This window comes from Oncorhynchus kisutch, linkage group LG11 (assembly GCF_002021735.2).
Source record: "Oncorhynchus kisutch isolate 150728-3 linkage group LG11, Okis_V2, whole genome shotgun sequence".
Lineage (NCBI taxonomy): Eukaryota > Metazoa > Chordata > Actinopteri > Salmoniformes > Salmonidae > Oncorhynchus > Oncorhynchus kisutch.
In genome coordinates this window covers 34532715-34549752 of record NC_034184.2, presented here as the reverse complement: position 1 = coordinate 34549752, position 17038 = coordinate 34532715, and the positions used below count along the sequence as shown (strand labels likewise).

At 42.1% G+C, this 17038-nt stretch overlaps 1 protein-coding gene across 2 annotated transcripts in view; it reads left to right on the top strand.

Moving 5' to 3' along the window:
* Window positions 1–7493: 7493 nt before the first annotated feature.
* The window catches only part of LOC109899740 (protein FAM53B), a 43842-nt gene continuing 34297 nt past the window's right edge, over window positions 7494–17038 (top strand). Inside the window, exon 1 of one of the 2 annotated variants that reach the window (XM_020495219.2) lies at window positions 7494–7622. The gene's annotated coding sequence lies outside the window, so the exon portion shown is untranslated. The remainder of the gene's footprint in view (window positions 7623–17038) is intronic. The other variant, XM_020495220.2, reaches the window with a different exon arrangement.

Below are 17038 nucleotides of genomic sequence, written 5' to 3'. Positions count from 1 at the left end.
CACAGTTTAGCAGATGTAGTAGGTGCAGCGAAATGCTAATATTGTATTCCTTTAAACAACTTTTTCCCATGAAACAAGATGCTTATTGACTATTCACTCTGATCAATATCGTCACATTGACATTTACACTGTCTCAGAAGAGACCGTGTCTAACGAGTCTTCAAATGGTTCTTTGGGCTGGCACAGAAACAATGTCTTGGTTCTGCCCCACAGATTATTTATTACACATTTTAAAAAACATACCTTATTTTCATAAGTATTCAGACCCTTTGCTATGAGATTTGAAAATTGAGATCAGGTGCATCCTGTTTCCATTGATCTTCCTTGAGATGTTTCTACAACTTGATTGGAGTCCACTTGTGGTAAATTCAATTGATTGGACATGATTTGGAAAGGCACACACATGTCTATATAGATCCCACAGTTGACAGTGCGTGTCAGAGCAAAAACCAAGCCATGAGGTCGAAGGAATTTTCCCTAGAGCGCCAAGACAGCCTTGTGTCGAGGCACAGATCTGGGGAAAGGTACCAAAAAATGTTTGCAGCATTGAAGGTCCCCAAGAATACATTGGCCTCCATCATTCTTAAATGGAAGAAGTTTGGAACCACCAAGACACTTCCTAGACAAACTGGGCTGCCAGCAATCGAGGGAGAAGGGCCTTGGTCAGGGAGGTGACTGCCTGGTATGGCAACTGCTCGGCCTCCGACCACAAGCCACTACAGAGGGTAGTGCGTACGGCCCAGTACATCACTGGGGCCAAGCTTCCTGCCATCCAGGACCTCTATATCAGCCGTGTCTGAGAAAGGCCCCAAAAATTGTCAAAGACTCCAGCCACCCTAGTCCAGACAGTTCTCTCTGCTACCGCACAGCAAGCACTACCAGAGCGCCAAGTCTAGATCCAAAAGGCTTCTTAACAGCTTCTACCCTCAAGCCGTAAGACACCTGAACAGCTAATCAAATGGCTACCCAGACTATTTGCATTGCCCCCCCCCCCACACTCCTGCTACTCTGTTATTATCTATGCATAGCCACTTTAATAATTCTACCTTACATGTACATAACTACCTCAACACCGGTGCCTCCGCACATTGACACATTGACCACCAGTACCACCTGTATATATCCCCGCTATTATTTACTGCTTCTTTTTAATGATTTGTTATTCTTATCTCTTACTTTTTTAGGGTTTTTCTTTAAACTCCATTGTTGGTTAAGGGCTTGTAAGTAAGCATTTCACTTTAAGATCTACACCTGTTGTATTCGGCGCATGTGACAAATAACATTTAATTTGATTTGACCAAGAACCCGATGATCACTCTGACAGAGCTCTAGAGTTCCTCTGTGGAGATGGGAGAACCTTCCAGAAGGACAACCATCTCTGCATCATTCCACCAATTAGGCCTTTTATGGTAGAGTGGCCAGACGGAGCCACTCAGTAAACGGCACATGACAGCACGCCAAAAGACTCTCAGACCATAAGAAACAGTATTCTCTGGTCTGATGAAACCAAGATTGAACTCTTTGGCCTGAATGCCAAGCGTCATGTCTGGAGGAAACCTGGCACCATCCCTATGGTAAAGCATAGTGGTGGCAGCATCATGCTGTGGGGATGTTTTTAAGTGGCAGGGATTGGGAGACTAGTCAGGATCGAGGCAAAGCTGAACAGAGCAAAGTACAGAGAGATCTTTGATGAAAACCTTCTCCAGAGCGCCCAGGTCCTCAGACTGGGGCGAAGGTTCACCTTCCAACAGGACAACGACCCTAAGCACATAGCCAAGAAAACGCAGGAGTGGCTTCAGGACAAGTCTCTGAATGTCCTTGAGTGGCCCAGCCAGAGCCCGTACTTGAACCCCATGGAACATCTCTGTAGAGACCTGAAAATAGCTGTGCAGCAATGCTCCCCATCAAACCTGACAGAGATTGAGAGGATCTGCAGAGAATTATGGGAGAAACTCCCCAAATACAGGTGTGCCAAGCTTGTAGTGTCATATCCAATAAGAATTTATGCTGTAATCGCTGCCAAAGGTGCTTCAACAAAGTACTGAGTAAAGAGTCTGAATACTTATGTATATGTAATATTTCATTATTTTTTTAAATATAAATTAGCAAACTGTTTTTGCTTTGTTATTATGGGGTATTGTGTGTAGATTTCTGAAGTGGGAAAAAAACAATTAATTAATTTTAGAATAAGGGTGTAACATAACAAAATGTGGAAAAAGTAAATGGGTCAAAATACTTTCCGAAGCCACTGTACATAAAGTCCACTCCCTCGCACAGGTGCTGTTGTTAAGAGACGCAGTCACAAATACGGAGACTGGGAGGTGCTACAATCCTGTTAATGGAAGTCAAGTCATGAGAGTATTTCAGTCAACTTTTCCACACCGCATTCCTTACTGTCAGGGTATGCTGCTAATGCAGTTGCAAAACACCATTCAAATAATTCTCCAATTGCATCTGTGGAAAGCACCTTAGTTTCTTCTGGATGAATAGAAGTGATAGATAATTTCCATGCAAATGTTTATGCATCTGCTATGTGATTGTGATCCTGTCACCCTGTGCTGAGGGTTTGATAGTGGTTAGTTTGTTAGATTACGAGGCTGTGAACAGGAACACATCTGGAGCTCTGGTGCTGTTAATGGAACTAAAGCATGCACAATGTACACCATGTTTTAAGGCAGCAGTCATTAAACTGGCTCCAGGAATTTTAGGCCTAAATTATACATTTTGTTGAACAGAGTTTCATTCATCTGCTTGGAGCATGTCATCCTCTTTCAACAGCCACCTGGCATGCCAAGCTATTTCTAGGGCAGGCGTAAGCAATCCGACCAAAAAGGACTGGTGTGGGTGCAGGCAAAAGTCTGAACCCCACCCACACAAGCCCTTACAGGACAAGATTGTCCTGTTTTAGGATGTCCATTGCCGTAGACACATGATCTGTGTCTCTTGAGTCACATAAGACATACACTTTAAGAATATGGGTAACATGAAATGTAAAGTAGGTTCATCATTTTGCCATCGTCAGCAGGCAACATGTTTATTCCACTCAATGTTAATCAAGAGTTGCAGAGTTGATGCCACTGCCTTCTTGCCTCACTAACACCATGAATGCTGTACTTTTATTTCATTCTCAAGTGTGATACAGTAAATATTTATGTTTTTCATTCCATCTCCTTAGAAACGTTTGAGACCTCTTAATACGATTTCCGGGTGCTGATTGAATTACTCCTGCATATAGCTGTGCAGTTTTCCATGCTGGGGAAGCAATGTGGAAGTGGGAGAAATTCCTCCTTGCCACATTTCAAAACATCTGCCGGGTCCCAATGAGACTGTACAGGCAGCTCAGTCAACTTCACAGTTACAGAGTATATGGATGTAGCTATTTATCTCTACGTACAACTATTAAACATTAATTTAGGCTACTAGGCCTGGCCTAGTATTTCGCTACGGCTACATAGTTTATATAACTTTAGACCTACTACATGTTTCTACATGACACTTTCTTTATCTAGTATATTTTGAGGGAGAACTATGAGTGTATTCAGATATTACTTTGACAAGGAACACTTTTAGACATAGGCATACAAATGGTCATCTGAATCAGAGCATTGGATTTATAGGGCCTAGTATTTAGGCAAGTGTCATAAATTACAGGTTATAAAGGCCTGGAAACAATACGTTTCAATTAATATGCCACAGGCTGCAGTGGTGTGTATTCATGGTAGCCAAGGGAAGCCAGGCTTACCCACAAAAATGACCAAGAAAATGTCCTTCAATTCGCAAGAGGCTGAATGTATCTCACCAGGGAAAGCATCCAAGGGAACGAAACAGCGCCTCTCTGTATATGCTGTCTGGTCAAAAAGAGTATGCCATTGTTGCTGCCCTTAGCATTGAATGCAAGGGAGGCCAGCGAGCATTTGGCCTCCCTTGATAATATAAATTTGTTTTATAGCCAATCAGAGTTGAGCTCAGCTGTGAATGGTACTGGCGTACAAAAAAGGTGCCAAGGGAAGCCAGTTTGGATTTCACATCACATTAGAATTCAAACGTCATTGACAGAAAACGTGAATTGTTGCATCTCGTTGTGTCATTGTTGTGTCATTGTCCTTCGGTGGCTAGTAGCTAGCTAAGATCGTCCCTTTCCTAAATTAGCCTTGAATGGGGATATGGATTTCGACTTGTGGTTTTACTTAATTCTTCGTATTGGCCAATGATTATAATGGCGATTCGGAATGAACCATAAATTCATACATCATGCCCCTGGCCTGAGAGGATGGAAGTTCAATATGTGGCTAGATGTTGTAACGTTAGGCTAATGTTAACTAGCTGGCTTAGTGAATTGTTGCCCATGAAAGGAAGTTAGGCTAGCGAGAAAGCATTTTAGCCAGGTAGTCTAGGACAACAAAAACTCAAAGCTTGTATGATAAAGTCATAGACTGTTTAGGCAACATGAAATAGTAGGATGGCATTGGCGTTTCTCAACAAGTGGGGTGAGTCAACAATTTTTTTTCTACTTCCACACACACAGAAAGAGAAATTAGTACCATGGACAGACACATCATATTTAGCTTATGTTGATTAGACTAAATAGTTTTTGTTATATTTTAGTTGTCACTGTATTAGATGAAGCATAGGTGATTAGAATATGTTGAAATGGTGCTGGAATAGTGGATTCAGCACCTGTTTTCTTTGCGACTTGTAACTCTGGTTTTAAATTAATAGTTGTTTAGTAGTCCGAAAATGTCGGAAACATTAACTTGCTTGACTATGCATTAGGTCATGTAACTGTTTGTGACATGCAATATGTTTTGTGGACTTCACCGGACAGATGTTGCTCTCTGGTTTTGTGATGAAACAGTTGTGGTTGAATTTATTCTGCAACTTCTCGGCCTTGGCCTATGTATCATGGTGTCAAGGCATATGAACTAACAGGTTATAGAGAGAACAACACAATTATCACAACGCATAGCTTGTAAAATGTATTATTTTCCCTGGCTTGCCTTCCCCGGTGATTTTACCCATGCACCACTAATGACAGGCTGTTTCAGGGGCATCATGCACCGCAAAAATCTGAGAGGGCACAAAGTACATGAGGATGGCTGGGGGTGGTCCGGAGGGGAGCTAGGCTCACTGTCTGTAATTTGGAGAATTTTGCCGTTTTCAAACACCTGAAATAGCTTTTTACTGCAATCTAGAGCCATAATCATTATGCTTAATTCTATGTAAAAAAATATATATATATATATTATGTATATCCAAGCATACCTCTTCAGATGTCTGTATCCTCCTGAATGGTGGTTATTCTTTAAAGTAACTATACTGAACAAAAAATATAAACACAACATGAAAAGTGTTGGTCCTATATTTCATTAGCTAAAATGAATCATCCCAGAATTGTTCCATACGCACATAAATGCTTATATCTCTAAAATGTTTGAAATTTGTTTATATACCTGTTCATGAGCATTTCTCCTTTGCCAAGATAATCCATTCACCTGACCATTGTGGCATATCAAGAAGCTGATTAAACAGCATGAGCATTACACAGGTGCACCTTGTGCTGGGGACAATAAAAGGCCACTCTAAAATGTGCAGTTTTGTCACACAACACAATGCCACAGATGTCCACTAGAGCTGTTGTCAGCTAATTTAATGTTAATTTCTATACCATAAGCCGCCTCCAAAAAAGTTTTGGAGAATTTGGCAGTAGGTCCAACCGGCCTCACAAGCGCAGACCATGTGTAACCATGCCAACCCAGGACCTCAACATCCGGCTTCTTCACCTGCAGGATGGTCTGAGACGAGCCATTCAGACAGCTGATAAAACTGTGGGTTTGAACGCAGACCATGTGTAACCATGCCAACCAGGACCTCAACATCCGGCTTTTTCACCTGCGGGATGGTCTGAGGTGAGCCATTCAGACAGCTGATAAAGCTGTGGGTTTGCACAACCAAAGAATTTCTACACAAACTGTCAGAAACCGTCTCAGGGAAGCTCATCTGCTTGCTCGTCATCATCACCACACTTGACCTGACTTCATTTTGGAGTCGTAACCGACTTCAGTAGACAAATGCTCACCTTTAACGGCCACTGGCACGATGTAGAAGTGTGCTCTTCACGGATGAATTACGGTTTCAACTGTACCGGGCAGATGGCAGACATGGCAGGCGTGTATGGTGTCCCGTGGGTGAGCGTTTTGAAGATGTCAACAGGTGAACAGGGTGCCCCATTGTGGCGGTGTGGTTATGGTATGGGCAGGCATAAGCTATGGACAATGAACACAATTGCAATTAATCAATGGCAATATGATTGCACAGAGATACCGTGACAAGATCCTAAGGTCAATTGTTGTGCCATTCATCTGTTGCTGTCGCCTCATGTTACAGCATGATAATGCACGGCCCCATGTCACAAGGACCTGTACACGATTCCTGGAAGCTGATAATGTCCCAGTTCTTCCATTGCCTGCATACTCACCAAACATGTCACCCATTGAGCATGTTTGGGATGCTCTGGATCGACGTGCACAACACCGTTTTCCAGTTCCCACAAATATCCAGAAACTTTGCACAGCCATTGAATAGGAGTGCGACAATATTCCACAGGTTACAAGCAACAGCCTGATCAACTCTATGTGGAGATGTGTCGCGCTGCATGAGTCATATGGTGGTCACACCAGATACTGACTGGTTTTCTGATATTTTTTTTAAGGTATCGGTGACTAACATATGTATTCCCAGTCATGTGAAATCCATAAATTAGGGCCTAATGCATTTATTTAATTCACTGATGTCCTTATATAAACTGTAACTCTGTAAAATCTTAGAAACTGTTGTATGTTGCGTTTATACTTTTGTTCAGTGTAAATATTATTCTCTGCATCTCTGCTAAAGACAGGGTAAAAGATTGAAAGGAATGTGTCTTAAGTACATTTAGTTATTTATATTCTAAACCTTTCCATCAGGCATGCCAGCTAAGATAGACAAGAAAGCTACACTAACTTAATTGATATGGCTTCTTGGTAGTTAGGTTCCCAATCTCCCAACCTCAACTATCTGGGCTAGCTAAAGCCAACATCATAAAATTGCTAGGTGGCTGGTAGTATTATAGAGAAACAACAACTACATTACGTGTTTTTTTTTTTACATGACAAATCTGAGGGGGCAAGTGCCCCCTATGGGCATGAAGCCAAGTGAACTAGTTACTGTTAACAGTGTTACTACGGAGTTGTAAATTCAGAATAGTTTGTGGGGGAAAAGGACACACGAGTAGACGATACCAATACGCAGGGGGAGAGTAAAATGATGTAGTTTCTATTGAACTAGAAGTAAAACAATGTGTAATGAATGGCAAAAAAACACAACATACCGAATATATTAAATATTCTCAATATAAGCATGGTTAAGCTGAATTGGAACCAATAATTGTTCCCCCCCGCGCGTGAGAAATGGTTTCGCTGAACGAGGATTTTGTTACAACCTTCTAGCTAGCGGATACGGAGTTTCATGCAGTTGCTCAGTCCCACTGTGGCGGCAGCAGTGCGCATGAGGACCCACATACTTTGCAGGTCCTTTGTTGCGGAAATCGAAGATGACTTAACCTCGACAGACTCTCAGCTGGCCAGGTAGTAAGGCATTAATCCCGGTATCATCTTTACTTATGACATTGTATGTTCATCCTCTTTTGGGTGTCTTTGTTGCCCAAAATTGTTTATTGATTGCTGAAGTTTGCTTGAGATGTTTTCCGTTGCTAACTAACATGCAATAAGTTCAAAGAAGCATACAATATTGTTCTTAGGCTAATGTATGGCTAGAGAAAGTCAAATATTGTCTAGAAACTTGGAAGTATTGCCTGCTTGTTATCCATGCTTTCATAATAGCAAGTGTTTGGGAAAGTATGATTATCGTGTTCTATTTATATTAAAATGGGCAACTGCACAATGTCATTTTAGGAACAAGGCAAAAACCCTGTTGGAATTCTGTGCAAATTAACTTGCTTGCTTTCTAGCTGCCTGATGCGCATGACTCCACAGTAGTAGAACAGCGCGTAGTCGTATAGGAAAATAGAGAGGAGTTGATTGATAGATCATTTGCTTTGTGCGCAGTGGTTGGGCCACTGGGACAAAAGCCTTACTGTATTCAAGGCTCCAGCTCTGTAACGCGGTTCGGTTGTCTGTACTTGACTCAACTCAACCCCTCGCCCTTTCCAACCCGTACTCACTCTTGTGGAGTACTACTTTTTTCTCTCCCCCTCCTCTCACCTACCCTAGGCACCCTCACTAGGCTACCTCTCACCATGCTTGCATACCCTCAGATATACAGAGGGGGAATTGTAGAGCTGGATATGCTATTATTATGGTTGTGCAGGCACATTGAGGTTTGGGCAATTCCACAGTAACAGAGTGATGCTGAGACTCACTTTTTCACTTTAAAATGTATGCGAAGTAAAAACCATTGATTGCTAAGTTTAACAAACCATACACTTATACTGAGTGTACAAAACATTATGAATATTCCCGAGTGGTGCAGCGGTCTGAGGCACTGCATCTCTGTGCAAGAGGCGTCACTACAGTCCCTAGTTCGAATCAAGGCTGTATCACATCCGGCCGTGATTGGGAGTCGGATGGGGCAGCGCACAATTGGCCCAGCGTCGTCCGAGTTTGGCCAGGGGTAGGTCTTCATTGTAAATAAGAATTTGCTCTTAACTGATTTGCCTAGTTAAATAAAGGTTCAATTAAATCATTTTTTTAAAGAATACCTGCTCTTTCCCTGACATAGACTGACCAGGTGAATCCAAGTGAAAGCTATTATCCCTTATTGATGTAAATTGTTAAATCCACTTCAATCAGTGTAGATGAAGGGGAGGAGACAAGTTAAAGAATGATTTTTAGGCCTTGAGACAATTGAGACATGGATTATGTGTGCTCCATTCAGAGGGGGAATGGGCAAGACAAAATATTTAAGTGCCTTTGAACAGGGTACGGTAGTAGGTGCCAGGCACACCGGTTTGTGTCAAGAACTGCAACACTGCTGTTTTTTTTATACTCAACAGTTCCCTGTTTGAATCAAGAATGGTCCACCACCCAAAGGACATCCATCTAACTTGACACAACTGCTGTGAGGTTTGGAGTCAACATGGGCCAGCATCCCTGTGGAATGCTTTCGACACCTTGTAGAGTCCATTCTCAGAGGAATTGAGGCTTTTCTGAGTGCAAAAGACGTGTGTGTGTGTGTGTGTGTGTGTGTGTGTGTGTGTGTGTGTGAGGGGTGTAACTCAATATTAGGAAGGTGCTCTTAATGTTTTGAAGAACAGTGCAGATGCAAAGTTTGGTAACAGAATGGCAGTAATATCTTCCTAATTTTTCTATGTGACCACGTTTTCCAAAAACTGAAATATCTACTTTGAATTGAGATTCAAAGATGTCTGAGAAAGAATGGGGTATCAGCTATGATATGACACCTTGAGTTTGAAACCAAACTATTTTGGTTATTTATAACTACAGTAAGTGAAGTGGATCAACAGAATGACCGTAACAGAATAACATCATGGGTCCTTGATCTGTAATGTACAGAAATGCATAGTTATCAATGTCATTATCTTCATGGTGATGTATCCCGAATAAGTACACAAAGCTAGAAAAATGTAATATCCTCCTATACATGTTTGGGTATTATGCTACACACTGGCTATAATTCTAATGAGCCCCTCCCCCCAAACAAGACCACATTTGGTTGGCCCAGACAGGACCAAATCTGTACCAATAATAAACATCTCTGTTTTACAAGTTTGGACATCACAGCCAATCCAGCAAATGTGGAGGAGGAGTTAAGATGGAGTGTCTTGTTAACGTCCAAAAGCGGAAGTCGCATAACAGGCTCTCTTTCCATTTCCCCTTGTTTGTGACCCCGCAGAGGGTGGTACAGTAGAGCACAGTAGAGTACAGTAAAGAAAATAAAGTACAGTATAGAGTATTGAAACTGAATGAGCACACCATTCAGACCAACTTTGTCCAAGTTGCATTTAAAGTGAGAAGAGATAAAGTAGAGTACAGTCCATTAGAGTATATTACATCACTCGTGTGTGTGCTCTACTGTACTGAACTCTACTGTAATTCATTATACTGTACTGTGCTCTACTGCAACTTTGGTTTGTGACTAAAATTACTTCCCATTGTGGCCAATTCAATTGCAGTCATTCTGTTACAGATTTTATGGTCACTCTGTTACCAATTTGTGATGCGTTATAATCACTTAATAATTCATGAACAACATTATTGTCAGTAAAAACACTAACTAAATGTTAGGTCTACATTTATTTATTACTTCTGTGAACCTTCATAATCCTCCACTCTTCATGAGTGAGATAAAATATGTGGGTTTTTGGTAACACTGACAAGACACTTGGCAGTATTTCTTAAACTTACAGAAGGCATATAGTTTTTGCTAAACTATGTTGATTTTAGTTGGCAGGGGTCTTCACTTCATCATTATTGTGTTTTGATGTATCTCTAATACCTTTTAAGACATTTAGACTTCTAGTAGATTTTTAAGACCCCTTTTCCATCTGTGTGACCAGAAATCAAAGCCTTTGCTTATTCCTCATTTTTAGGATGGAAAATCGTTGAAAAATGTATCTATGCCTTCATTTCCCAGAAATGTAGACTTTTAGCTTCCATTTCACACCTAATTTCCACTTTCATGTCATGCTTTGTGCCTGTAACCCTTGTCTGTTTTCAGGAACTGTAAGTCGAGGGTAATGTGGCTTTATTATAACATTTTATTGACACACTCCTCCGCACTGCGATCTGAGAAGAGATTGATAGTCGTTTGTGGTGTTCCATGAGTTATCACACACACACACACACACACACACACTGGGCAAGACACCACACTCAACAGTATATTTCAGTCTTCTCGTTTGTGGTTTAGCAGAGGATGGGTGCAGCGGGTATATCTTGATATGAGTCACTTTGTTCTTTGTTTTTGTTGCTGAATGGAATGTAACCCCTAGACTTTTCAGAAAACTCTTCAAATGCAACTTGAACAAAGTTGGTCTGAATGGTGTGCTCATTCAATTTCATGAGTTCAGACAATCAAACTTCTCCTCTACTCTCTAAACAAAACAATCAAAGTGTTGCTGTATTGTTAGATTGCATTGTTTTTGGAGTCTTATTTTGTATCATGATTGGAGTGTGTAATGTAATTGGGGGGGGGGGGGGGGGGGGGGCTACAGAATGTTTGGGTACACTGAATTAAAGTACAACTGACAATGGTACACTTTGACTATGGGTTTGTCAGGGTCGTTTCCTTTGGGACTAGGGAAGTTATTGTTAAGGGTATTTGTTTTTTCCCCTCTGGTTATGTTGAGGGAGAGATGGTTGATATTTGCAGACATCAGGCACTAAATTCCAGGCAGGACTGGTTTTGTATCAGGATGGCCTGAAATTCCATAGAATGCTTACAGTGTAACTGTGTATCTGTTCTCACCTCACCTGCTCTCTCTAGGTTTACTAAGGTGGTTATTGGCAAAAAATACTGGTTTTAGTGAATGCACCATGTTCATAGTTGACCTTTCCCCTTCTTACGTGCAGCCAGGAGGGAATTTACTCGTTCACTTGAAAACTAATCTCAGTTCAACTGGCAAACTAGGTGCAAAGTCAGGCTTAGATTGACTCAGATTGCCAGCTCTAGTATATAAATGCAAAGGGGATGTTGATATGGGTAGGCCACCAGCCCTGTGTGTGTCTGAGACAGTCTAGGGGCTGTTTGTTCAGCACAACAGTTTATTATGTGTTGGTTCATACTTATTTGCTATGGTAGTACACACAGTTATGATAACTAAGCTTTGACTTGCTTGTGATAGGCAAAGAAAGCTGTGACACTCAGCATTGTTTAGTTTCACAATGATTGAAGATCATATCTTCTTTTCTGGACATTTATAATGTTTCTGCTTTTCTAATAACACATTTCTGTGTTCTATTCATGTGCTTTTCTAGTAACCGTTTTCTATGCTCATGCAAGTGACTGACTGATCGAATCCTCACTATCAGTAGCTGCAATTTGGCAGTACGCCTAGACTTTTGTTTTGAGAACGAAAGATATCTCAGTTTGAAGGTCTCAGCTTAGAGAGAAGAAGCCTTGTGAGGTGTTGGTCTGTCACGTGTTATGAACCAGTATTGGTCGGTCACATGAATTAAACAAAATGGTAATGATGAATTCATTATGCTAAATCATGCAAATATAACTTCTCTATGTATAGCCGTACATAAGACAACTGCTGTACCTGTGTAAGAATTTCCACAACACTTCCTCAAACCTTTCCAGACAATCTGTTGTTATCAAACAACTATGCTGTGTCTAATTTAGTTGTATGCACTTTCAGGGTAAAGTACAACTTGGTTTGTTTACAATCTTGCAGAGTAGGCCTCATTTAAGGAATCTCTGTCTATGTTTCTGTCATGAAGCATACACATGTGTAGATAAGTCAACCTGTGCCCTGTACATGCCCCTTTGCCCTTTTGGGTGGTGGTATATACAGTGGGGCAAAAAAGTATTTAGTCAGCCACCAAGTGTGCAAGTTCTCCCACTTAAAAAGATGAGAGGGGCCTGTAATATTCATCATAGGTACACGCTACACTTCAACTATGACAGACAAAATGAGGGGGGGAAAAAATCCAGAAATGATTTTTTTATGAATTTATTTGCAAATTATGGTGGAAAATAAGTATTTGGTCAATAACAATAGTTTATCTCAATACTTTGTTATATACCCTTTGTTGGCAATGACAGAGGTCAAACGTTTTCTGTAAGTCTTCACAAGGTTTTCACACACTGTTGCTGGTATTTTGGCCCATTCCTCCATGCAGATCTCCTCTAGAGCAGTGATGTTTTGGGGCTGTTGCTGGGCAACACGGACTTTCAACTCCCTCCAAAGACTTTCTATGGGGTTGAGATCTGGAGACTGGCTAGGCCACTCCAGGACCTTGAAATGCTTCTTACGAAGCCACTCCTTCGTTGCCCGGGCGGTGTGTTTGGGATCATTGTCATGCTGAAAGACCCAGCCACGTTTCATCTTCAATGCCCTTGCTGATGGAAGGAGGTTTTCACTCAAAATCTCACGATACATGGCCCCATTCATTTTTTCCTTTACACGGATCAGTCGTCCTGGTCCCTTTGCAGAAAAACAGCCCCAAAGCATGATGTTTCCACCCCCATGCTACACAGTAGGTATGGTGTTCTTTGGATGCAACTCAGCATTCTTTGTCCTCCAAACACGACGAGTTGAGTTTTTACCAAAAAGTTATATTTTGGTTTCATCTGACCATATGACATTCTCCCAATCTTCTTCTGGATCATCCAAATGCTCTCTAGCAAACTTCAGATGGGCCTGGACATGTACTGGCTTAAGCAGGGGGACACGTCTGGCACTGCAGGATTTGAGTCCCTGGCGGCGTAGTGTGTTACTGATGGTAGGCTTTGTTACTTTGGTCCCAGCTCTCTGCAGGTCATTCACTCGGTCCCCCCGTGTGGTTCTGGGATTTTTGCTCACCGTTCTTGTGATCATTATGACCCCACGGGGTGAGATCTTGCGTGGAGCCCCAGATCGAGGGAGATTATCAGTGGTCTGGTATGTCTTCCATTTCCTAATAATTGCTCCCACAGTTGATTTCTTCAAACCAAGCTGCTTACCTATTGCAGATTCAGTCTTCCCAGCCTGGTGCAGGTCTACAATTTTGTTTCTGGTGTCCTTTGACAGCTCTTTGGTGTTGGCCATAGTGGAGTTTTGAGTGTGACTGTTTGAGGTTGTGGACAGGTGTCTTTTATACTGATAACAAGTTCAAACAGGTGCCATTAATACAGGTAACGAGTGGAGGTCAGAGGAGCCTCTTAACGAAGAAGTTACAGGTCTGTGAGAGCCAGAAATCTTGCTTGTTTGTAGGTGACCAAATACTTATTTTCCACCATAATTTGCAAATAAATTCATTAAAAATCCTACAATGTGATTTTCTGGATTTTTTTTCTCATTTTGTCTGTCATAGTTGAAGTGTACCTATGATGAAAATTACAGGCCTCTCTCATATTTTTAAGTGGGAAAACTTGCACAATTGGTGGCTGACTAAATACTTTTTTGCCATACTGTATATACAATGTATATATAATAACATTTTGTTGTTACTGTTCTGAACCTATTGCCTGCAAGTCGTCGTGACATTTCCAAGACGTCGTCAAATTCGCCACCCCATCCGTTGATTGCGCCTGTTGGTCTGTCATGTACAGACCTTTTTCCCAGTCTGCCCTGTAGGCTACTGAGATTGCGCACGCCCGGTATCCAAACATGCAAGGCTTGAGATGTGGTCACTGGATAACTGTGTGTAGCTAGCTACCTAATTTAAATGTCAACAGTACTCTCACAGCAGCACAACACTTGATAACATATTATTTACATCATTAATATTCAGTCTGGTTGGCTGACAAGCGTGGCAGAAAGACAGAGAGGAGAGGCTGCATCAACAACCCTAGCACCGACCCAACTCCATCCGGCAACAGCAACCCAACTCAGTCGACAACAGCAACACAGGTAGTCTAGACTCTAGCTAATCATTATAACCTAAAATATCCACACAAGCCACTAGCCAGCCAGCCATATAGAATAATATGAATATTTCTAGTGGTTAGAGTGTTGGGCCAGTAACCGAAAGGTTGCTGGATCGAATCCCCAAACTGACAAGGTAAAAATCTACCGTTCTGCCCCTGAACAAGACCGTTAACCCCCTGATCCCCAGTAGGCCGTCATTGTATATAAGAATTTGTTCTTAACTTGCCAAGCTAAATAAAGGTTAAACAAATAAAAATAGATATTATTAAGTTATTATTTAAGAGCATTGAAGATAAATCACAATCATAAAAAAAAATCTATAATCAATGATCAGTTGATAGCCCACCCTCTTTTCCCAATGTCAATCATGTCTTTAGGTGGCACCGTAACTAGCTTGCTTACAATTTGTCATTTAGTCAGTATGAATTTTGAGATATGTATTGAGCAAGCAGCTGCCCCCTGAAAGGTCTTGTGCATGGCCCTGCAAAGTAGATTTGCATGACAAGCATGATCTCCCAAACTATCCACTGCCGTGTTAAAAATGGGTGTCCTTGATTCAATTTCTTCTTTTTAGCACAGTAAAACCTGAAAGGCCTCTGCTGGAATCTGCATGTGAAACACAGTCAAGTTGAACAGGGTTGTCTCAGATAGCTAGACAGGCGGTAGGCAGACAAGAGGGACTTGTATTGGACATGGGATAGCTGTAGTAATTTATGGAGGTAATTAAACCAAGTAGGTTTTTAAAGGGGATCACTGTGTGTGTTTAAGACGCACACATTTGCAAGACCTTTGTGTGTGAGGCCCTCCATTCTCTGAGTGGGCAGCTGCGTGCCTGTGAGCAAGGCACTGTTCCATTCTCTCCCTCTCTCTGTAACCCTCTCACTTTATCTCTCTCCACCTCTTTCTTTCTGTGGTTCCTTGGCCTAAGGCATTATGCAAAGCCTCCAGGAAAAAAAGGATTGTTAGCCATGCCTGTCTGTGCCTCTGTGTTGCACACATTTCATTTTAACGACGACCTTTTAACTCTATCTGTGTGACCTTCAGTCATAACTGCTCTGCTTCGCCCACCACGTCAAAGTCTGTGAGCTGAGTTCAAACAAATAGTAATGTTCACCGGTTCCCCTCGCGTTTCTGTGTGTATATAAACACACGTCCTCTCACTGTCATTTGCGTTTATTTTCAGCAAACTTAACAATTGTAAATATTTGTATGAACATAAGATTCAACAACTGAAACATAAACTGAACAAGTTCCACAGACATGTGACTAACAGAAATGGGATAATGTCTCCCTGAACAAAGGGGGGGGTCAAAATAAAAAGTAACAGTCAGTAGCTGGTGTGGCCACCAGCTGCATTAAGTACTGCAGTGCATCTCCTCCTCATGGACTGCACCAGATTTGCCAGTTCTTGCTGTGAGATGTTACCCCACTCTTCCACCAAGGCACCTGCAAGTTCCCGGACATTTCTGGGAGCCATCACCCTCCGATCCTCCATGCTGGAGGGTCATGTCAAGATGAGCCTGCAGGAAGGGTACCACATGAGGGAGGAGGACGCCTTCCCTGTAAGGCACAGCTTTGAGATTTCCTGCAATGACAACAAGCTCAGTCCGATGATGCTGTGACACACCGCCCCAGACCATGACGGACCCTCTACCTCCAAATCGATCACGCTCCAGTGTACAGGCCTCGGTGTCACGCTCATTCCTTCGATGATAAATGTGAATCTGACCATCACCCCTTGTGAGACAAAACCCGCTACTCGTCAGTGAAGAGCACTTTTTGCCAGTCCTGTCTGGTCCAGCGACGGTGGGTTTCTGCCCATAGGCGACGTTGTTGCCTGTGAGGACCTGCCTTACAACAGGCCTGCAAGCTCTCAGTCCAGCCTCTCTCAGCCTATTGCGGACAGACAGAGCACTGATGGAGGGATTGTGCGTTCTGGGTGTAGCTCGGGCAGTTGTTGTTGCCATCCTGTACCTGTGATGCTTGGATGTACCGATCCTGTGCAGGTGTTACACGTGGTGTGCCACTGCGAGGACGATCAGCGCTACAGGGAGACAGGATGGACAGCTGTCTTAGGCATCTCATCGTAAGGACATTGCAATTTATTTCCCTGGCCACATCTGCAGTCCTCATGCCTCCTTGCAGCATGCCTAAGGCACGTTCACGCAGAGTCAGTAGAAAGGCCTCTTTAGTGTCCTAAGTTTTCATAACTGTGACCTTAATTGCCTACCGTCTGTAAGCTGTTAGTGTCTTAACGACCGTTCCACAGGTGCATGTTCATTGATTGTTTATGGTTCATTGAACAAGCATGGGAAACAGTGTTTAAACCCTTTTCACTGAAGATCTGTGAAGTTATTTGGATTTTTAAGAACGTCCTGAAAAAGGAATGTTTCTTTTTTTGCTGAGTTTATGTAATTTACATGATGCATTTGTAAATGTTGCACC